The following is a 13976-nucleotide window of genomic DNA, read 5'->3' as shown; positions in this document are numbered from 1 at the left end:
AGAATCTTATCACTTTTAAAGATTGTAAAATAACTTTGTGTCAATTTCTTTTTAAACCTTCACAAAAAAAGAGGTCTAATCTATTTGATTGTTAAAATATGTTATTACCACATGCACTATTGTGCCTTAAGTCTATAAGAAGGATGTGTTACAGAATTTTTGTAAAATCAACTGCCTACTAATTTAACATTTTTTGAAAAGATAAACTTTCAAGCTGAGATATTCTATTACAATAAGCTTTACCATTTTATTAGCTCATAGCTGTTTTAGAGAGAAAGGACCAAAGTCTTACCCTCTGTTTACATAAGAAACTAAAGAAGTTATACGATCAATGTGATACAGCTACTTAGTGACGATGCCACACCCAAAATCAGAAAAGGGAACCTTCAAGGGCAAGACAAATTCCTTGAAAGAAGACCACAGAAGCTATTAACCAACCATGTCACTTGGAGCAAGTAACAATTCTTGACAACTTTATTTTAGTCTTAGTTTTAGTTTTAGTTTTAGTTTTACGGTGGTAAGAACACAACATGAGATCTACCTGCTTAGTAGACTTTAAGTGTACAATACAATACTGTTACCTACAGGAACAGTATTATGTAGCAGATTTCTGGAAAGCCCTCATCTCGCATAAATGAAACTTCATCTCCCTTGATTAGCAAATGGGGAATTTTTTAATTGTTTTTAATATGTTTTAAAGAAATGAGTGTGTGCCTTCTAAGATGCCTTCAATGCCTTTATTATTCCACATGCAAGTACAGAGCAATTTTCAATGGCACTTGAATTTATCTTGCAACTTCAAAAATTGCTTTCACATTCAGTTGTTTCTTCCTGGGCCATAAAGCATGTGCATGCAGTTATACACTCATTTACTAATCAACCATTGAACTGTTCTATAAGTATGTTCTGATGCAGATTTAAAGAAAATATAGACAGGGAGGTGAAAATAGACTCCCAATCTGGATGCTGAAAATACACCTTAAATATTTGTCTTTATGACTGGAAGAAGTCACAAAGATGGTGTTTAAAATAGAGCTGTTAGTATCTCTGACCAAAGAATGAATTAATTAAATCAGTTTCAGTAGGTACTGCATTACTGTAAAAATGATAAAGTCACATTGTACAACTGCTGTTTTTCTTTCCCATCGTCCTTATGAGTTACTAAACACCTCTTATTTTGTACTTCACTCTAATTCCTATTTACAGATCTCTAACTGACCTTATATTTAGCAAAACTTGAGTGCATGTTTACTGATTATTAGCCATAATATTCTGTTTAGTACTTTTCTTTACCAACCTCTCTCTCCTTCTATAGACAACCTTCAATTATAATAAATGTATTCACTAACAATTTACTCCTACTTTTTATATTTACATTTTTGGGTTGCCCAAACAATGCCCACCAGTACTCTTGTTCCATAAGAGCTTTGGTAAAGAACTTTAAGTTCATATTTTAGACGAATTTAAAAGATAAGAGGTTCATTCAGAGCAGAAAACTAAACTACGAAAGTTTATGGGCACATAAGTGGATGGTGGACTTCTTAATTCTTCAAAAATCAATTTCATTGATTGGTTTTGTTTTAATATTATGTTAAATTCAAAGACATTAAGCACCACCCTATTTAAGTAGCCAGTAAATTTCACTTTTTACTCCTATTTTACTGACCTCAGCTTTTATACATTAATATATATGACAGTAATTCTTAAGAATCACCAAACCATCAGTAAGTTACTAATCTTTACTAACTATGCATAACTGAGAGTTAGCCTTTTTTTAAATTTCTGAAAATTTAGGAGGATCAGTTATACACAGAGGACAATGATGCACATGAATCACTGTAACCAAGTAGTTAAAGTCAAACTAATTATTTGCTCTAAGCCCCAATAATTGTAGTTCAACAACTCTGTGCTACAGAAATCACCAGAGGATGGGCCAAGCTTGACATTACTAATCCTTGCAAATATGACAATCCACATGAATAACAAAAGTTTAAATAAATCATAGGTATCCACATGAGGGAATATTTTACAATATTAAAAAGGATGCTTTCAAAAATGTCATTGGGAAATTGAAGAGAATTATAAAAAGTACATATATATATATATGATATGTAATTTCACCTCAATTTGTTATATATATAACAATTTGGTATATATAGTTTGACTTCAATGCCCCCAAATCAAACATACATACCTAAAATACAAGTATATTATATCAATAAAATACATGGATAATCATGTTAAAAATATGTGTGAAATAATATGTATGAACAATGTGAGGTTCCACCGTATTATGAAATATTGGATGATTTCTGTTTTGGTTCTATGTATCTCTGTATTTCACAATTATTCAATGTGAGCAGAAAAAAATGATTGAATCACGATCATTCAAATGTAGAATAAGCTGCATTGGGAAGAGTGAATGGGAATCAAAATTCTGCTCTTAGTAGCAGAAATTCCAGAATAACATCCACCAAGCTGAGAGAGAGTAGTAGAAAAGGAAATTAACACAGAAATATTAACACAAAGCAGATGGACTAGCATACTATCCTCTCAGAGTGATACTATGAATCCCTCATACAGACAGTTCATTCATTTGTAACAAAGTAGGTTAAGTTCTTGTTTATAAACCTAATGTTTTCTTTCATACCCCATTACATTTTTGTTGTTGCTTTATCTCAACACCCCTATATTCGAGGAAGAGAACACACATACATATCAGTGCAATCTCACTATCATCCATTAATTCAAGAAAGGTCTCATTGAATAAATGTCTGCTCAGAGGCTCTAAGCAAATTTCATTTCTGAACACTACTGTCGGCAGCCCAGCAGGCTATTTCACCAAGATAAGATCACACATTTAATCAAATGCACCTAAAAAAGGAACACTCGCAAAGTTTGCTTAATAATGTCAAATCATAAAAACACAATGTTGACAGCCTACTAATTTTTAGTGCTCTCTATTTTTCAAAGATTTGCAACAATAAGGAAGGTCCATGGGAGTTCTACTAATTAAGATTTCTTTCTACTAACCTTTAAACATTCACCAAATTATCTTCTGCATTGCTATTTATATTGGGTCGGTACTAAACAAAAATGAAAAGTCAATACAATTTTCTGTTTTGAATAAAGAAAAATAAGAAACAATATATTCAGGAGGTGTTCCACCTTATACAAATAATACCTCTAATGCACCATTTTACTTCAGCTAGTCAAGTGTCAGCATGAGACACTACCCAGACTCTAGTTTTTGTAACACTGGATCCATATTAAATGTCTGTCATTTGAATAATGTTATTATTGAATAGATTGAAGTATGTTTTCATTGGATTCTTTAGACAGCTTTAAAGTTATCCATACTCAATCATTTGAAATATCCTACTTGACGTACTTTTGAGAATTCTGCCTCTTAACATAAAATTAATTTGAATAAACATATATACCCACCAGTAGCACGATATAACAGGTACACTAGAAAGAGTAAATTAATCAGATGTTTCAAATAGATGGATTCATATCTGCAAACACATTGTTTCTGCTTTTGCTTCTATTTGCATTTATTTTATGCATTTATTCCTACTCAATATGTTCCTGTTTCTTTAGTTTCTTCTGGGATAACTTTTCCTTCTATGCAACCTCCACTTCTGGTTTTGAAACAATGCATTCCTTTTCTGTAAGAACCATATTAATGTGGCTGGTGGAGCTCACACATGATTAATCCAGACACAAGTTCTATAGCCAATAGTGTATCCTGGGGGTTTTATTCACCTGGAGGTACTCAATGCCTAAATAACCCACATGTAAACCTGTAAGATCGGCATTACTTTCTGCCTTTTTTAGGCATCAGTAGCCAAAATCCAGCACTCTGTGAGACACCATCCCTTTGTCCAATGCCCTTCTGGCATTGTACAACGGCAACTCCACAATAGTATGATGGAATGCCATATGTTGCTTATGTAAATGACATTTTTCAGATATTTGGTGGCTTCTCAGATATGCACAGCCTCCTTGATAATTTGGGCATTTTCATAGGTGTTTTTGAACCTGAAGCTTTGAATTCCTTGATTTGCATGTTTTTGTTGGGTTCTGGGTCATGTAAGAAACCATTTTCTATGATCTCTTTGACTGCTTACAGGAAAAGAGTAAACCCATTTTTAATGGTTTTCCTAACCAATTCTTATAATGCCTGGTCTGTCTCAATTAACAAAGGATCACTGTAGTGGACACTCAGGTTTTATCAGGCCTTCTGCCTTTTTCTGTGTACAAGATCCCTCCCTTAATTGAGCCTTTCTTTCTTCAAGCTATTTGTCCATCCACAGAGGAACCACAATATCCTTACTGACTCCACTAAGCTGGTGATAATAGATTAGTCTAACACTGGGTACCTAATTCAGACTATGGTGAAAGGGAAAGAATCCAGTAGGCAGAGGGAAGAAAAAGTGGGTAGGGACAGGCAGCTGGAACAAAATCCTAGTGGTATTCAAGTGATATTTTTTTTTCTGATGCCTAGGTAAACTACCATCCTTCACCAAGATTCCCTAGGTGAGAAAAATAATAACCTCCCAATAAATTAATTATTTGGCCTAATGCTAGTTGGAATTATCTTTTCAATTAAAAGAGAAATAATGAATTACCCCTGATTTACTAAATAATTAAGTTGAATTTAAGTCCATATGACAACTGAAATGTTGCAGCATTTGGAATGACTACAAAATAATATTTAACTCTCTCATATAAAATTATTGGAAATTTAAGTAAAATTCAACTGAAAATGCCTAAAATTTAAAAATGATTGTTTTGTGTAAAAAAAAATGAGTGCCTAAGGTCTTCTTCCAAAGTCAAGTACAGTTAATAATAGGATTAAAACTTGACAGATTCAACAGTTAGAATCAATACAAAGAAGTCTACATATACACATGCCTCATGTAAACGCAAAACTATTTCTCAATAGACTCTTTGTCCACTCCTTGAAGTCATGATCAGTATTCTGAGTCAAGGCTCAGAAAACCACCATCAGCCACTGACAAATCAAGAAAACTGAAAATTGGAATAAAATAAAAAGATATAAATGTAAGCCAGTTGAACCCTTCCATTCTTACCAGAAATAAAATCTCATACAAAAGATGACCAGCAGGACCAACTCCTCTTACTCGAAAGAATTTGGAAGAGTTTGGAGGAAAGGAAAGGAGGTTAAAAAAAAAAAAAACAAGAGAGGGGACTGTTGAAAAAGCTCTTACAGGGTCAGCTGTCAATGGAATGCATTTTAGTATTCAGGTTACCCACCCAAGCAGAACATCAAAAACCCGGGCTTGAGTCTCTCCCCCATTCTCACAGGCTCAGACTACTGTGGAGTTGCTGGGGCTGTCTTGAATAGTAACACACTCTGCCTCTCTGGGATGCATAAACACCAACACAAGCTGATGAAACAGAGGGGGGTGTCGTTTCTACTTGACTTCCATTTTCTCAAATCTTTAAAACACTTAAGCCTGGTACAATTTAGCAAGTCAGCTGTCCAATGTGCAGCCTATTTTTCCATTCATTTTTACTACCTACCATGTTGCATACTCTTCATTTTAACGGAAATGCTGGATAACAGCAGGTAAAAATCACACCATTTAGGAACTCTTCTTATCAGCAAATGTTGCTGAAATACAGATGTTAATTCTGAAATTTGGACTTATTTATAACCCTTTCCATACTTGTAAGCCTTTAAAGAAATGTTGGGATCTTAATTTTAAGGGTTCATCTGCTTTATAGCAGTCTTATGAAGACATGAATTTTGGGATCATAAATCTTTTAAAAGGATTAGAATCCTTAAATCTTAAAAGTTTATGATGACTTGATTTGTTGACAACATTGTAGAAAATTCTGATGCACTTAAAACTTAAAGAGCTGCTGATGCCATGTGAAAAGATGATCAGGAGTTTAACTTAAAATGTCTGAGGTTAAATTGCTGCTTTCATTTTATATGCGATTTAAAGTCAGTCTTCAGGCACAGCACTTGGCGGCTGTCAAAAATATTTTCCCATTAAGATTATGATTTTTGGTGGAGAATTAGTAGCAAAGCATAACATTTTAAGATAAAGAGCTAAGAAATAGGTACTTAACAAAATATTTTAAATAGGAGAGAGGGAAAATCATGGTAAAGACAAAAAAATAAGTGAAACCTTTCTCAAGTACTTAAATAAAAGCTATTCTCACAGCTCATCAAGAACTCATCAATTAATAAAACATCTGATTTAGCTAAATTTTATTGATAATGGTGGTTAAGGACATTTCTAATAATACTATGGCTAATATGACAGTTGTCTTTCATTAAATGCTGAATCTAACAGGTACTTTTCTATTTACTTCCTATTTCTCACCTCATACCAGCAATGTGGATGTCATTAGCTTTATTTTCCAGATAGAAGTGATAAAGCTAGAGAGTTATGGAGTTGGGATTGTATTCAAGTGTCTCTCACTCCAAAGGCCATGTTTGAGACATCCCTAATTAGGGCAGCCTCCAGCAATATTCATCTGAGGAGTATAATTTTGATTTTAAAGTGTAAATCAGGATTAAGCAAAGTATTGGAAAAGATAAGTGCTACAGTACTAATTTCATTGTGACAGGTATAAGAGAGATATTTAGCCATGGATATACATAACCTATGAAGTTTTCAAATAGATGTGTAAGTACCATTTGGAAGTTTTACAGTTCACCTTTGAACTGAAGTATCTAGTAAAACTAAACTCTATATGGGAGCTTCTGTTATGAATTAGACATGTTACCACTCACAAACAAACTGAACTGTAGCACATAATTACCCCATGGATTCTTTTCCCTGAAAACGGCCTGTTGTGATGCTTAGATAGTGATTAACAGACTAAGAGTGCAGGGAGTCGTCTTGATATCACTTCAGAAAAGTGATTTCCTCCCTAATAATTCCCAAGATACATAAATATTCAATAAGGGTCTTTGAAATCTAGTCTTAATTGGGCATTTATACTCTACCCAACTGCAAACTTAGCCCAAGCTAAGAAAGGTGTTTTATTAATTCATAGGACAAAAAATCCCAATAACTCTTCATGAGTTTTAAAGTAGGAGGGTAAAATAAAGCCAAGATTATCTTTTATAAGAAGTTTTCAAATTTAATAGCACTTTAGGCAATGAAGTGAAACATAACTACATATCTGAATCATATGGGGAGTTGACTAATGTTTCTTGGGACCCTCATGAGACAGTAAATAATAATGATAATAATAATAGTGAAAGCAGCAAATGCTTTCATATATATTATGTGCCCAGAACTATTTGGAGCACTTTGCCTATATTTTCCCATCAAATCTACACAACCACCTATGAATAAGGTACAACTGTGATATCGACAAAAGCGTATCAGGAAATTGAGGCCTAGAGAGATCTAATATCTTGCCCAAAGTCAAGTAATTTATCAAACCTAGGCAAACACACCACAGAGTCCCTTTTCTTCACCACCACACCATTCTGCCTCTCACATATGAGAATATCAAGACCTGGGGAGTAGATTTTCAAATTTTCCAGTAGTTCCTCTGCTACTGTCAGGATATCATGCTGGAGACCTGGCAGAACTTTAAAGTTTCAGTTTCACTAACTGGGGACCCATACAGTTAAAGACAAGCTCTCTATGTTGGGAAGAAAATAATGAAAATGACAAGTAATAAAATTTCCAACCTGCGTGTGCCTTTTAAAAACTTGAACAATGCACTTGTTTTCTCATTTTAGATGGCTTCTTATCTGGATAAATGGGGTGAGATATGTGAATACAGTGAGGCAGGTCTTGGAAAGTCAGTATCAGTGGTTCTCAGACTCCCTGGTCTCAAGACTCTTTTACATGCTTAAACATTGATGACCTAAAGCAATTTGGATTATGTTGCTTGTAACTATCAATATTTATGCATTCTTAGTTAAACTGGGAAAAATTTTAAGCACAAGCACACATGCCATATGCCATCAGAGCAATGATGTCATCACACATCATGTACCTTCTGGAAAACTCCACTGCACACTTGGTAAAGTGGGAGAGCAAAAGGCAAATAACATATTAGCATTGTTTTGGTCTTCCTTCAACAGGCCTGAAAAGGTTTTAGGGACCTACACGTTTCCCCAAATCACACATTGAGAAGAGGGAATAATCTCCTCTACAAAATAACCGACACAAGAGTTTGACCAAACAAAATTACTCACTTGGGTGATTTATTTTTCCATCCTCGTGATAGTTTTCATGATAAATAAGATTACTACCAGTAATATTCAATTGTAACTCTTGAATGATGTAGATGAAAGATTAACCACTAATGTATGTAGTCACTCTGAGGAAGAAATCTTAATGTTAAATTCTTGTTTCCAGTGTCAATACCACATGAACAGGACACACATTATTAAGATCCATAGAATCTGCCATGGCCAAGTTTAGGAAGAACTCTCCCCTTTCACCCACTCCCTAAAACAGTGGAGAAGTTCAATCAATTCAGAGCAGGACAGCTCATGTTTAAATATATTTTGTATTTGTGAATATGTGAACACACTTAACATTCTTTAAAAAAAATGCACCTGACTACTTCTACAGAAGTAGAATGAATTTAATTGGTCCACATAGATCCTTAGATGAGGGTAACGACATTACACAGTTGGGGGAAATATGCACATCTTAGGACTCATAGTTGCTATCAAGAGGCATACTTACCTGCCTTCTCAAATGGACCAATAAACCTCAATGTCAAAGTCACAATGAATGAAAAATCTGGGTTTTTCTCCCCACAGATTAACAACTCCCTAACAACACACACACACACACACACACACACACACACAAGGTAACACATGAGGAATGTCAGAAGGACCTTACTCATATTTGAATGTTTTACATTTTATTATAAAATATGGTATTCTATAAAGAAATGCATTTGCATAACAGAAAAAGACATCAATGCAATAGTAATCTAAGTATAAATATGTCCTTGAAGGCAAACAAATGCTAAATTACAATACAGCTTCTCTCTATGTGAGCAAGTGCATATTTTGAATGTAATGCAAATCTAAGAAATCAAAGGGAAAATAGCTATTTGCAAAATTTAAGGAAAGAGCCTCTCCCTCTAAGTCCAATTGCTCTAGCCATTCATACCATGCTAAATTAAGGTTGCAGAGCATTTCTCAAAATCATTCTTTGTTCTTAAATACAAAAATCACAACCAGTTTTCCTGAATTCAAGGCAAAAATGTTCCACTTTTAACAGTAACTGTCACTCCTCAGCAGCCCTTTTCAAAGATAGTTTCAACGAGCAGTTAAAGTGGTTCCAATAAAATCTGAAAAACAATTCAGTTTAGCATTACATATATTATTTGACTAACATCAATCCTTTTGACTTTACAGCCTTTTTAGTTTTTGTTTAGGGTCTCCTTGGCTATAGTTCCCAAGGAATCAAAGGTAAATCAAGTTCATCAAAATTTTGCCTGTTCTAATGGCCAGAACCAATGCCAGGCACAGTAGTTAAATCTCATACTACTATTTGCAGTGAACAGGGATATTTAAATCTCCAAAATGTAAGAAGATCATCATAAAGAAAATCACTCCTAAAAGATCCCCCATGCCTATTGTGAGGAGAGCTCTCAATATAAAGGATAATCAGACCAAGCAACTTGAAATGAGACATCAAAAGCATTTATCCATCAGGCAAATCACATGTTGGCTTATCACTCCTCCAGCCAGGAATGCCTGATGCAACCTAACATGTCTGTCTAAAAAAAATGTAAATAGTTCACATAAACCTTTATACTAATCATTCATTGTACTCAGAGTTCACAGAAATAGTCCAGTTAACCACATCCACCAATAGAGCAGGTTCTTGGACATTTAGTGATAAAGAACTGCTATGGAATGGCACTCGAGCACTCTGACATGATCACCTTCAGCTCAGCAGCACAATACATGGACAGACACTCTTCTAATGACATCAGGACCTGTGGAATGTATGACTGCTAGGAAACATGCTGCTAGGAAACAAAGGACAGATCTGATCAAATCTTCTAATGGAAGGGCTTGGAATCAGGGCGATGAGATCTTCTAAAATGAGAGGGCAAGCATTCTTTAATCTTCAGAAATATTTGCAAGTGAAAAGATTTTAACACATACCCTCTAGAAATGAAACAAATACTAAGCTAGATTCTCATGAATTAAATCACGATTCTCTAAGTTTTCTTTTAAGATGACCACCACTGGCAATATCTCATAAAAATATAACTTAATCAAAATCAGGCATCAGTGAGTCTATATTCCTTTTCTTTTTCAACCTAAGCTTTTTCAAGAAGTTAAGATCTTAAAAAGATAGAAATCTAGAAATTATAGTACCTGGAAACAAAGTACCCTTTTACATTTACAGTGCTACACTTTTAAAACAAAATAGAACATAGCCATTGGCAACAAACACGGAAGTCAGAGGTAACCTAAAAGTAAGGAATTTAATCTTTATCTTTTAACTAAAAAGCAGTTTCAACTTTTTTACACTGTTTATCTTGGTATAGTTTTAACCCTCGCTTTGGTTACCAAAAAGACAGGATGAAACAAGGCTAAGAGATATTTCAATGGAAATATCTTTTTAACTTCTACACAAATTATCTGCAAACCTCTTTTCTTTTGGTGATACTATAAAAAAGCTGAAGAGTCTGTCTGTAATCCATGTCCACGCAAACTGGGTGTTAGGGACTCCAGGTCATTTAGTGTCATTACAGACTGAAAAATGTGCCAGGAAAATGTGGCTAAATTCTATTTAATCTTATAGGGGAATAAAGAACATTCTCCAATTGAGAAATGATTAAAGAAGTGTTTCTTTGCAGATTCTAAAATGACATTTCTTTAACTAGGGCTGCTAGACCATACGACAGTAAATTAACAGATCGCCTATTTCCTTCAGAGCAAAACCCAGAAGGCAATCTTTCCTTCCTGCCAGAGTCTATGCCTCTCATTTCCCCAGCAGCTGGCTGGAAGGATGTAAAACCAGAGGTGCAAGCCTTATACTTCCTAACGAGTAATCCACCCAGGAAGGTAAACACAACAGACACCACCAGGTTCGGGTGTAAAGGACACAGTGGCAGGGCTGCTTACACCGTTGTTTACAGTGCGCTCTGACTACCGCAGGCAGGATCACATACTTGCACGGGGAGGAGACACCCAGAGGTGGCTCGCATGCCTCGAGTTCCCCCAATTGCTATGATATCTCCGACCATAAATAAAGCAGGGGATGCATCAATCCGAGCGAGGAAAGTGGCCAGAGAATTCCAGGGACCAGGGGTTATGCCGGCTTCACTGGATTATTCCAGTCTTCCAGAGAGATGACTACACTGTCCCTTGGTCCTCATCAGGGCTAATCTGAGGTGCGAGGAGCGCTGCACCAGAGACTCACGCGCGCCACACGCATCTCGTGGAGGTGCTCCTCACTGGGGAAAAGGGGACAACGTGAGGCTTCCCCGCAAACCCTACGGGCCCCATGGCCTCCTTAAATCAGATTTTCCAGTTAAGCAGATCCTAGGCGACTTGGATAAGCAGGCTCTGCCATTCCCGCAAATTATCTGCCGGCCATCCCCAGAGCGCACGAACACACACACAGACACGCACACGCCGTACCGCTGCCAACTAACCCTGGTAGGGAGGTCGCCCCCCATACACGCCCACCCACCTATACTGCGGGGGGACCTGGCACGCTTAGCTTCCCTGAGCTCCAGTGGCGGGGGCGCAGTGGCACCCTCGCTCCGAGACAGCCTGAAGCCTCCCCTTCTCCCATGAGAAGCTCCAGGGAGCCTGCCCTCCTACCTGTAACCTAGCCGACTGCGACCACCAATACTCTGCCCACCTCGCCCAGCTCCCCGGCCACCTGGGTTCCTGCAACATCCCCACCCACCCTAACCCGTGCACACTCCCAACATCGCGCCACTCTGGACCACCCAAGAAAGTGACACCTTTCTCCAACCAAACCGCCTAACAAAGCCTGGGCAAGCAGGTCTAAACCAAACTGCCGTGAAGGGGACACAACGGGCGGGGTGAAGGGAGGCATCTCCGCTCCACGACTCAGGGGCGCGACCTGGGCAAACGCGGCCACCACGGAAGCTCCAGGCAGGTGTCTTGGGAGAATAGCGGCTCGCTCGCCATCTCCTCGTCCCCATCACCCCAGAACCCAGATCCTCACCCGGGGGCTATCGGTACTCTAGCCTGCGCCCACCTCCAACAGCACCGGCTCCGGGCAGGCGGAGAGAAGGCGCCCCCTGGTCTGCTTTCAGCCCCCTCCAGAGGATGACACCCGGGTGAGAGAGGAGGGAAAATTCCCAGGGTGGATGCCGTTCCTATTCCCCAGCGTTTCGGACTGCGAATGCACGCGATCTGCTCTCCCCTTCATCCCGCTTGGCCGCCAATCGCCCAAGAGCTGGAAAAACCTCAAACCAGTGCCAAACACCAGCGCCCACCAGCCAAAAGGCTCCCTTCCCAACCCACATTACAATCGGATGAGTGTGTGTGCGGGCGAGTGTGTGAGTGGGAGAGTGAGTGTGCGTGAATCCCGCACCACCCCCCGGTTGCTCGCCCCGCGGACGCCGGCCACCACTATTCGGAAGTAAGAATAAATTACCTTTCGCAACCGCCGGCTCCTGAGATCGTCCCATCAGTTGCTCAACAACCTGCAGCCGGGTGCAGTTTCCACAATCCAGCCACGGAGCCCGGGGCAAACGACCGACCGGCCCCAGCGAAGACACCCCTACCACAGTCGGCAAAGAATGATAACCAAAGCGCAGGGAAGGCAGCAGGAGGGTGGAAACCCCAGCCAAGGAAACAACAAAAAGTCTCTCCTTCTCTCTTTCTTCTGTTACACAGCTATGGAGAAGGGGGTGGGGGGGACAAGAACCAAACGCTTGTCTTTCTTTGCGTTTCCTGGCTTCACACACACCGAGGGGGTAAAAACGGAGCCAAGAGAGAAGAGGGTTCAAACGTCTCTCCCAGTGCACAGTTGCACAACTTCGGAGTCAAGCTCTCTCTAGCAGCAGCCAAGGGACACAAGCGGCAGCTATTAACATGCGGCAGTCATAGCTGGGACTGCTTTTCCTCCCGCTGCTGCTGCCGCTTATGAAAAGACGCTGCTGAAGAGACCAAAAATCTTCCACCATCCGCCCCCCCCCTCAGCCGATCTTCAGATCCAGTTCTCCCAACCCCACCCCCTTCTCTTTCTTTTTCTTCTTCCTCGTCCTCCCCTTTAGGTCCGAGAGCAGGAGCGGTGGAATAGGTAGGGGGAGCCGCAAGGGCGACGAGTGGCTTTTCCGCCAAATCCTCCTCCTTCTCCCCCTCCACTCGAGGTTTTCTCCCCGCCGAGGGTCTCCTTTCGCTCCCGCAACCTGCGCCAAGAGCCGGAGCGAGGGCCACCAAACTCCTTCCCGGGTGTACAGCGGCCGCGCGCGGGGCGGCGCAGTCGCCTGGCAGCCGAGGGCTGTGTCCGGGTGGCCGCGGAGCCCGGAGCCCGGGAGTTCGCTGATTAGCTCGCCGGCAGGGCCGGGCAGCTGCGGGCATGTGGGTGCTTCATTGCGCGGCCCCGGGCTCCGCGCCGCCGCCTCTTCGGTTCTTTCTCTTCTTCGGCTCCCGGAGAGCGAGCAAGGCTCTGGCGCTCTCTAGACACGCACACTCACACACGCGCACACACGAGAGAGCTTCTGCCAAAGCAAACCGTGCAACCCGCGCGCGCGCACAATCGGAGAAGGAGGACGGAGGCGAAAAGAGAAGAAAGAAAGGGGAGGGGGCGAGTCACTGGCGGCGGCGGCAGCAGCAGCAGCTGCGGGAGCGGAGGCAACGAGCAGTCCAGAAAAAGCCAGCAGCGGCGGCGGCGCCCACCCGGACCAGCGACAGCATCTGCATTCCCGCTCCTGGGAACTGGGGCGAGCGGGGCCGGGCGAGTAGGCAACCGGGCGACGCTCCAGAAGCCGGTCGG

The 13976-nt window shown here is 40.1% G+C and overlaps 1 protein-coding gene across 13 annotated transcripts in view; it reads right to left on the bottom strand.

Annotated features, from left to right (window-relative positions):
* The window catches only part of ADGRL3 (adhesion G protein-coupled receptor L3), a 761150-nt gene extending 748396 nt beyond the window's left edge, over positions 1-12754 (bottom strand). For all 13 annotated transcript variants that reach the window (XM_045834530.1, XM_045834518.1, XM_045834519.1 and 10 more), the window contains exon 1: positions 12633-12754. The gene's annotated coding sequence lies outside the window, so the exon portion shown is untranslated. The remainder of the gene's footprint in view (positions 1-12632) is intronic.
* Between the last annotated feature and the right edge of the window lie 1222 nt (positions 12755-13976).

Source organism: Phyllostomus hastatus, unplaced genomic scaffold, assembly GCF_019186645.2.
Source record: "Phyllostomus hastatus isolate PE091 unplaced genomic scaffold, TTU_PhHast_1.1 phas_contig_196, whole genome shotgun sequence".
Classification (NCBI taxonomy): domain Eukaryota; kingdom Metazoa; phylum Chordata; class Mammalia; order Chiroptera; family Phyllostomidae; genus Phyllostomus; species Phyllostomus hastatus.
This window is presented reverse-complemented; position numbering and strand designations above follow the sequence as displayed.